The sequence below is a fragment of the Heterocephalus glaber genome, unplaced genomic scaffold (genome assembly GCF_053883595.1).
Source record: "Heterocephalus glaber isolate CG9 unplaced genomic scaffold, H.glaber_assembly_v1.0 deba00001504, whole genome shotgun sequence".
Lineage (NCBI taxonomy): Eukaryota > Metazoa > Chordata > Mammalia > Rodentia > Bathyergidae > Heterocephalus > Heterocephalus glaber.
In genome coordinates this window covers 52,813,087-52,821,714 of record NW_028258324.1, presented here as the reverse complement: position 1 = coordinate 52,821,714, position 8,628 = coordinate 52,813,087, and the positions used below count along the sequence as shown (strand labels likewise).

The following is an 8,628-nucleotide window of genomic DNA, read 5'->3' as shown; positions in this document are numbered from 1 at the left end:
TAGGGGGGGGTATTTTCTTCTTTTTAAGGTTGATTTATGGCAGTTCTTTTTCATAGAAATTAACCTTTTAAATAGAATACAAATATTTTCACCCACGCTTTATCTGCCTTTTAATTTTATTAGTTGTTTCTAAAAGAAGATTCAGAAATGTAAGATAGATAATTTTCCTTTTCCTTTCATATTTTGTAGGATGGTGTGTAGTTTATCTCTTTTACCTACAATGAGACTGATTTTATTCATTATGTGAAATAGATTGTAAGAGTTAGGGAAAACACTGCTAAAGCAATTAGTTTTTTAAAAATATGAGTTACACAGAGAAATGTTTCACTCAGGCAGTAGTGTCAGGTATTTCAGCCCAACGGAGACTGGGGCAGGAGGAGGTCAGCTAAGCTTTACAGAGGGGTTTGGAGAATAGGGCCAAATCTGGCTTTTCAGGTTTCCATTTGTGGTTTGCAGGTGTGCCTGAGAATTATTTTTATGTTGTTACTATGAGGGGAAAGCAGGTATGTGCATTTTTCTGGGCTGTGTGTGCAAATGGTACATATCATTCTAATGTGCCATTTCCCTAGATGAGCCATAGTGTCACACTACATTTTCTAGAATAAGAAATGCATTAAATGAACAGCTGGCCTCTCCTGCAAAATTTGGTCTCATTTTTGGTTCTGTAAATGGATACTGCATTTAGTAGGTAGGGCCAAAAAATCTTTGTCATAAATTGGAATGACATATACACATAATCTGTTAGGAATTCTTCTGTCAACTGATTTGTTTATTCCTACATAAATTTCATGGATGTATTCTTTCATGTTTCACCTCCTTTTTGTTTGTTCTTTTCCTAAATACTTTTGAATATTTAGAAACATTTTTTTCTATATAATCTTTTGAATTGCCAGTTTTTCATTGAAAATGATCTTGTATTGATTGAGAGGGCTTTGAATTTACAGATTAACTGGGGGAAACCAATCTTAGGTTATTAAAACTCTTCTTTTAAGAATATGGAGTGCTCCTTGTTATTTTGATTTTGTTTTGTATTTTTCACAAAAGTTTTATAATGTTTTTCTTTAAAGGATTTGTATATTTCCTGGTTGGTTTAGTCCTCAATATTGTTTGGCCTTCTGTGTTATTTTTTATGAAATCCTTTCTTCCATTTTATTTTCTTAATATTTCTGAGTAAACTATCCATGTAAATGGATATTTATCTTTATTTTTTTATCTTTATTTATCTTTATCCAGCAACTTATTAAGCAATTGAATTCATTCTAACTGTTTTTCAGCTGATTCTGTTTTAAATGTTCATAGTTAAATCATGAATAAATCCTGAAGAGTTTTGTATCTCCACTTTTTTTCCATCTTGTTTAAATGAATAGATATTCTTTAAAGAGCATTTTGGTATTGCAGTGAGCTTTCCCACTCTGCTCTGAATTTAGTTGACTGGCTTTATTGATTTTCATGAAGAATTATGTTTGCAGTATATTTCTGAAAGAGATCCTTGCTTAAATTGAGAATTCACTCCTTGTATATTTTTTATATATAAACTTAAGAGGTCAAATTTTAGACAAAATTTTTGAGCATTATTGAGCTGATCATATATTCCTCCTAAAAAGGCACTTTTTATATATTTTGAAGTAAAATTGGCAATCTAAAATACTGCTAGATATAGTTTGAAAATATTTCTTTTTGGGTTTTATACTTTTTCTGTGCCTCATATCTTTCCTAGTTTTATTATTACCAGCAGTGTCAAGGTGAAGCTAATCTCAAAATATAAATTAGGAAATTTTCTGAAGTCTGTTTTTGTTTATGCCACAAAACATATTCTACAAGTAGAAACTTTCAGGTGTAGTAGTACTCCCCCCCCCCCCCAACTGTCTGGATCAGGGACCTTTTAAAAACAAAGTAAATACTTAATTGATTTTATAATTCAATTTCTATAAATATTGGCCTATTCCATTTATCTGTTTTCTAATCAACATAATCCTAGAAAATCAAACTCTTAATTGTAATTTATTTTACATTTCAATATATAATTCTCTAAGAATCTCTTTAAACATGTTGAAATGCACCAATGACTATGGTCTCTTTCATTTTTAATATTGTTTGTGTTTTCTTTTGGGCAGGGAGCACTGTCACTCAGAATTTTTAGTTTTATTGGTATTTTAAAGAATTTGTATTTTTTATTCATCAGTCTACTACTTTTCTCTCACATAATATACTTTACATTTTTCCTTTAATACTTCCCTTCTTCTTTCATGAGTTTTTTTTGTACTTTGAATTTATTTTGATATTTGTCTATTATGGAGCAGTATTTCAAAATGTTTTGCTTAGTAATTAACATAGTTAAGTTTTCTTCACACATTATCATCTATTTGTATATTTTATATCTGAGCTTAAAAATGTTTTCCTAGGATTGCATATTTGTTCTACTCTTTTATCAACAATATTGTTTGTGTTTTGAAAATTTGTTGATGTTTCCTTAGTGATTTAGCACATGGTCTTTTAAAAAATGTTTGACATAAATTCTAACAGAAAAGATTTTTTTGGATATAAAATTCTCTATACATCAATTATTATTGCATTCAAAGTATTCCATTCACTTATATGCTAACAAATTCTAGAGAATTTATTAATTTCTGGTAGAGCTTCATTTAAGTCTCTGATTGTAAATCATTCATTTTTTCTTTCCCTTCCACGAGTATTTTGGTTATATATTTAGAGCTAGCTCAGTAAATACTTGATGATTCATGATTATTAAATTCCTTGACTGTATTTTATTGACTATATTCTGTCAGTGTGGAATATAATTTTAGTACCACCCATTTTGAATTTATTTTATTTTATAATAATTTCTATTTATTAATAAGGATACATTTTATTTTTGTAATGTTTGTATGATAAATATTACAAATAGTTGCATTTTTTTACTTTAATAGTTATGTGTTAATTTGTTTTATTGTATCTCTGATAGACAGCTTGGTGCTGGATTTTTTTTTTTTTCTAATTCAGTATTATTCTCTTACTATTCAAGGAGATATCTAGCCTATTCTATTTAGGGCATTATTGTGTTTAGGCTTATTTTGTGTCTTTTATGATTTCTATTTAAGGTGCTTTCTTGGCCATGCTTTTTCATCCTTTTCACATATTTTGTTGACTTTACCATGCCTCTTTTTGCTCTTTTTTTTTTTTACTTCCTTAAGGAGTGATGGAAATCATACCCCCTAGTGGTCACTGTTGACATTTTCCACATATTGAAAGAGGTCCTTGCACTGTGGAATGGCCAGGGGGAGAGAATAAATGCCTTTTACTTTCTTACTGAGATGATAGATGTGGATGAAAAGCTTGAATCTCAGGTTCAGAAGTTTCCTTTCATAGATCTTATCTTTTACAAAATATTTGACCCAGTGTTTCAATACTTTATTATTTTTTCATTATTCTACTAGCAGTCTTATTCCTTCTCCATGATTTTCACCATGCTACAACTTCTTAAAAAATTCTACCTCCGGGGCTGAGGATTTAGCTCAGTGGTTTTGCCACCTGCCTCGCAAGCTCAAGGTCCTGAGTTCAACTCCCCAGTACACACACACACACACACACACACACACACAAAGTCTATTATAGTCATGTTCACACACACACACACACACACACACACACACACACACACACACAAGGTCTATTATAGTCATGTTTTGGGCCAGGGATTTAGCTCAGTGGTTTTGCCGCCAGCTGTGCAAGCGCAAGGACCCGAGTTCGATCCCTGGTACAAAAAAAAAAAAAAAAGAAAAGAAAATTCTAGCTCCCCATTAGAGCAATACTATTCTTTGATCAAGCCAATTTATAATCTAAATAGAAAAGCTATAATCTTTTATTCGCCCACCTCTTTTTGCCTAGGTCAATAAGATATTTTTCTTGATCTAAGAATTGCACATATATCCCCATAGGAAAGACAACTGAACAAAAAAATGTAGTGGGCTGGAGGTGCAAAACAGGTTTAAAAGTAGCTCCTTGCATTGTGAAGTGTTACCAAAAGAAGCCTGTCAGAAAGGTAGGATCTCAGGCTCTCCTCAGACTTCCTTAATGAGAATTTCCCTACGAGCCTAGGTGATTCTCATGAATGCTAAAGTTTGAGAAAGATTTGTCACAACAGATTGTGTTTTCTTCTCTTTCTAACACATGAGCAGTTCAGAAAAAAGAATTGCAGCCCTGTCTCAAGAAATACATAGAACTTCTGAACCTATGGTTGGTTATTTCTAATTTTATAATTTTTACTATGTATTTTTATTGTTTTATCTTTTTTCATCTTCTATAACCATATGAAATTTACTAAATATAACTAGATACAAGACAGAATATAAACTTTCAGAGAAATAGCTCCTTATAAATATACAATATCTAATTATAGTAGGTTTGTAACCAGTTTTCCTCTAGAATTTATTTTTTAATTTTTGGAGTGGAAATGAAGGATTTATTCAAGTGCATTGCAAAGTGCATGATTTTATACTCAAAATATATAGCACTTATGGTCCTATCAGCAAAATTTTTTTATATAGTACACATTTGCAGTACATAATGTTTATATTCCTTGTGGAGAGTTGGTGCATATGTGTAGTACATCTCAATTAGTTTTTCATCCCCTTTTGCTTGCCCCACTCCTTCATTTCTTGGTACCTTTCCCATTTCCAAAAAATCTATCTCCTTGCTTCCCATTATCTATATTTTATTTTACTTTTTATTTATATTTTGTTTCCATATAAGAGAAACAAAGTGATATTTATACTTATGTGTCTATTTCACTTAATCTGATCTCAAGGTACATCCATTTTCCAACAAATAACTTAAATGTATCCTTCTTTGTGGTAGAGCAAGAGAGTAGTATACCTTTGTGTGTGAATGCCACACTTTCTTTTTCCATTAATCTATTGGTGGATATATAGGTTGCTTCCAAGATGCAGCTATATTATGAATTGTGCTGCTATGAACATGGATATGCATATATCACTGTAATGTGATATCTTTAACTCTTTTAGGAAGATACTTAGGGAATCATTGGATCAAATGCAAACAGCAAGAATATTTATTTACTAATTTGCATAGTTGCCCTCCAAAAACATTTTAAGAGGCACTATTTGCATAACTAAATATTTTGAATACAAGGCTGAAGTGCTGGCTGAACTGACCCCTGTACATTATTCTTATGTGAGAGTACTTTCTCAAAATTATCAAAATGACAAATACACATTGTTTGTAAGGTTCACAGATACTTGCAGATTTTTAGAATATTGAATGAAATTCTACATGGCTTCATCAGAATGATCATGAAATGATTTTACAAAGGCTTTTCCAATCTATTCCATCTTTCTAGGACCACATAAAAGCTACATTTCATCAGAATATTTTTTTCCTCATCTCTGCAGCATTCTTGAATTTCCACAGAGGTTAATTTATTATAATCAATGAATTGTTATCGCTCTACATCCTTTTTTGTGCTTTGTAAACAGAATTTGATCACAAACTTCTAGAATCCAGGCATATATTATTTTGTATCCTGTGCCTTATACATAACATCTTTTCAGAATATCTGTTCTAAAAATTTCTATAGCTCTTCACTAATTAAATATCACTCTTCAAATTTCTCCACCAAAGATGAAAAATAAACATAGAAGAGTATTTACAGAGATTTGGAACTTACAATGAAACAGGTGCTAGAAGTTGAAATTTATCTCAAGTTTTATAGTATTATTCATCCCAAAACTTGTGCATGTATTTCACTACTTTGTAATACAATCTTTGGTATTGTGTTTCCTGGCTGAAACAAAATACATATTCTGGGGAAATAAGAAATGCTGGAACTCTGGCTTAGCTTTCCTGGACATTCAGTATGTTTTTTCCATCTTAGTACTCACAAGAAAAGAGGGGTTTACACACTCTTACTAAGCATTCCAAACTTCTCATAGTCTTGCTGCAGCTCACAAAATTTGATCTTTTCTGTTCAAATACATTAGTCTATTGTCAACTATATTAATTTGCTAAGGCTGCCTCAACAAAGTACCACAAACTACATGGGTTGGAACAACAGAAATTGTATTGCCTCAAGAAATCTAAAGTCATCGTTAGCATGGGTGTCCTCTCTAGAAAACCTGCAGAAGAAGGCTCCTGACTTGCCTCTTCTAGCTTCTTTTGCCTCAGATGTTCCTCGACTTGTGATAGCCTCTGAGCCTCCACTTCATGTCACCTGCTTTCTCACTGTGTCTGCCTCTTTGTCCAAATTTCCCCATCTCATAAAGACATTGGTCGGGTTGGATTGAGGCCCACCCTAAGGTCCTAATTTTATTTTATTTTTCCAATTTTTATTTTTTATTAGTATATGTTTGAAGGTCATAATGATTGCATTCACTGTGGGACCTGGTACATGATCCTAATTTTAACTGAAGACTTTACTTCCAAATCCAGTCATCTGCTGAAGTACAGGGGACCAGATTCAAAACAAATATTTTTGAGAAGCAGTTCAAACTAGAAAACTAGCAGAACTCTCTTTCCTCTTAGTGTGTCCTGTCTGATTTTCCTTTCAAGGAAAATTGTTAGATTTAACAAATAGAAATATAAGATCCTAAGTTAAATTTGAATTTCAGGTAAAGAACAAATAAGTTTGCTGTCTGTGTGTCCAAAGTAATTCATGATACAGTCTTACAATACTTTCTGTTGTTGTTGGTTGTTTGAGATGCAAATTTATCTAGGATTTTTGTCTTATAATATTAGATCTAGGCCTTTGTCTTCTTTAGTTTGGTTAAACTCTTTTTTGGAGCTCTTAATCTGACTTTTTTTTTCAAGGGTTGACTCAGATGCGACTTAAACCAAGGTTTTTCTGATCTCTCTACCTACAAATAATTCTTCTCCCTAACTCTAGCAGAACTTAATCTACATGTGCAGCACTGAAAATGTTAAACCTTATATGAAATGATTTCCCCCATTGTTGCCTCATCCCCAGCTGGCAGCCATGGCCACCTACTGATCCAGGTACTGATCTCAATGGCAAGAGGGCCAGGGGCCTGCGCAGCAGCTTTCTTAGCTGGTGAAACTGAACTGTAGGTCAGTGAGTCATGAGGAGGAAGGTGGACAGGCATTACAAGATTCTGGCCATGAGTTTGACGTCTGCTTCACCTCAGTGCAGAAGAGAGCAATCCAGACTCTCTAGACAGTGCTGGACGTCATTGATCAGATGTGGCTGCCAATGGTGAGGACCTGGTACTTGATAATTAGTGGTGCTATGAAGGGTTGATGGGCTTCAGTAAAGCAAAATCTGCTGCCAGCCACTATGAATGTTCTTATGATGTCCTACCACTTTTGATGGTGCTCACTGATCCTTTTTATTGCAACATTATTATTATTATCATTATTATTTATTTTTATTTTTTGGTATGGGGGATTGAACTCAGGACCTTGCACTTGTGAGTAGGGGGTGGCACCACTGAGCTAAACCTCCGGCCCTTAATTACATTATTAAGGATAACAGATAGGCAGACCTCACTGAAGATCAGTTCACTTCCTATAAGAATTTGAAGGACACTGTTGCCAGAGCTCTGTCATTTTGGAATTAAGAAATTGTTCCCACATCAAGGCAGGACAGTAAGGTATGAATTACAACCCACAGCAACAGCCTATGGGGGCAGAGTCAAGCATCTGAGAGTCTCTCTGAAGAAGCCATCATAGATTTGAACTGCTAATTGGTGTTTCTATTGTGTATGAATTGGACAAGAACTTAAAGCCTATCAAATCCATACAGTTCCTGGCGGATAAAGAGATCATACATGGAATCTGATTCTGGCCAAGGCAAGGCTAAGTATGAAGGAGAATAGGCAGATGGATCACTTTCCCTGTCCACCCTTCCCTTCCCACCTTCCTCTGCACTTGTCATAATGACCACATCTTAGGCATCTTACATTGTAGCTGCAGTTGGGGACCAGTGTCTCAAATTTTCATTTTAGCATTTTGTCTCTTGGATCCACTGCCTTCGAAGAACCTAGGCAGAAGAGCATCTTGAGGGCACAAGTTCTTAGTCCAAGCTCAGGGAAGGCTCCCCTTTCCTAGGAGAATTGAGAGGTAATAATTACAGTTTCTCTTAGTGCTTCGTTTGGTAAGGACCTGCTTCAGTAGGGGGCAGAGAGCAACCATGCCAAGGAATTATCCATGAGGAGAAGCCTGTGTGCCTATTGTCTTCTTGGGAGCCAGCCCTTCACTCTGTGCCCCACTGAAGTCAGGTCACTGACTGGTGAGCTTTAGTCATTTCCATGGAAGCTTAATGTAATCTGCCTGATGATTTAAAATAATGACTATTTCCTCCCTGACCTTGTCCAAGAGAAGCTGGCTCCAAAAGGTTGAATCAATCCCAAATTAAATTTATATGCATATATATATTCAACAGAAAATAAGGCACATCTCACACCCACATGCTATAAGCTTCTTGGCCTCTCCAGGGTACAAGTGCATCCTGCTGTATGTCTCAGGATCCTTCTGCCTTGTTTTATGGCAGTGAAATGCTTCTGGATCATGTCCCAGTGTCTCTCACTGTGTGGTTTTTGAATCCCATTCCATTTGGCCATGCCACGTTGGTCCAGGACTCATTTTGAACATAACTGT

General features: G+C 34.4%; 1 pseudogene; it reads left to right on the top strand.

Moving 5' to 3' along the window:
• The first annotated feature begins 6,053 nt into the window (after positions 1 to 6,053).
• On the top strand, positions 6,054 to 7,847 carry LOC101700203 (phosphoglycerate mutase 1-like; annotated as a pseudogene).
• The last annotated feature ends 781 nt before the right edge of the window (positions 7,848 to 8,628 follow it).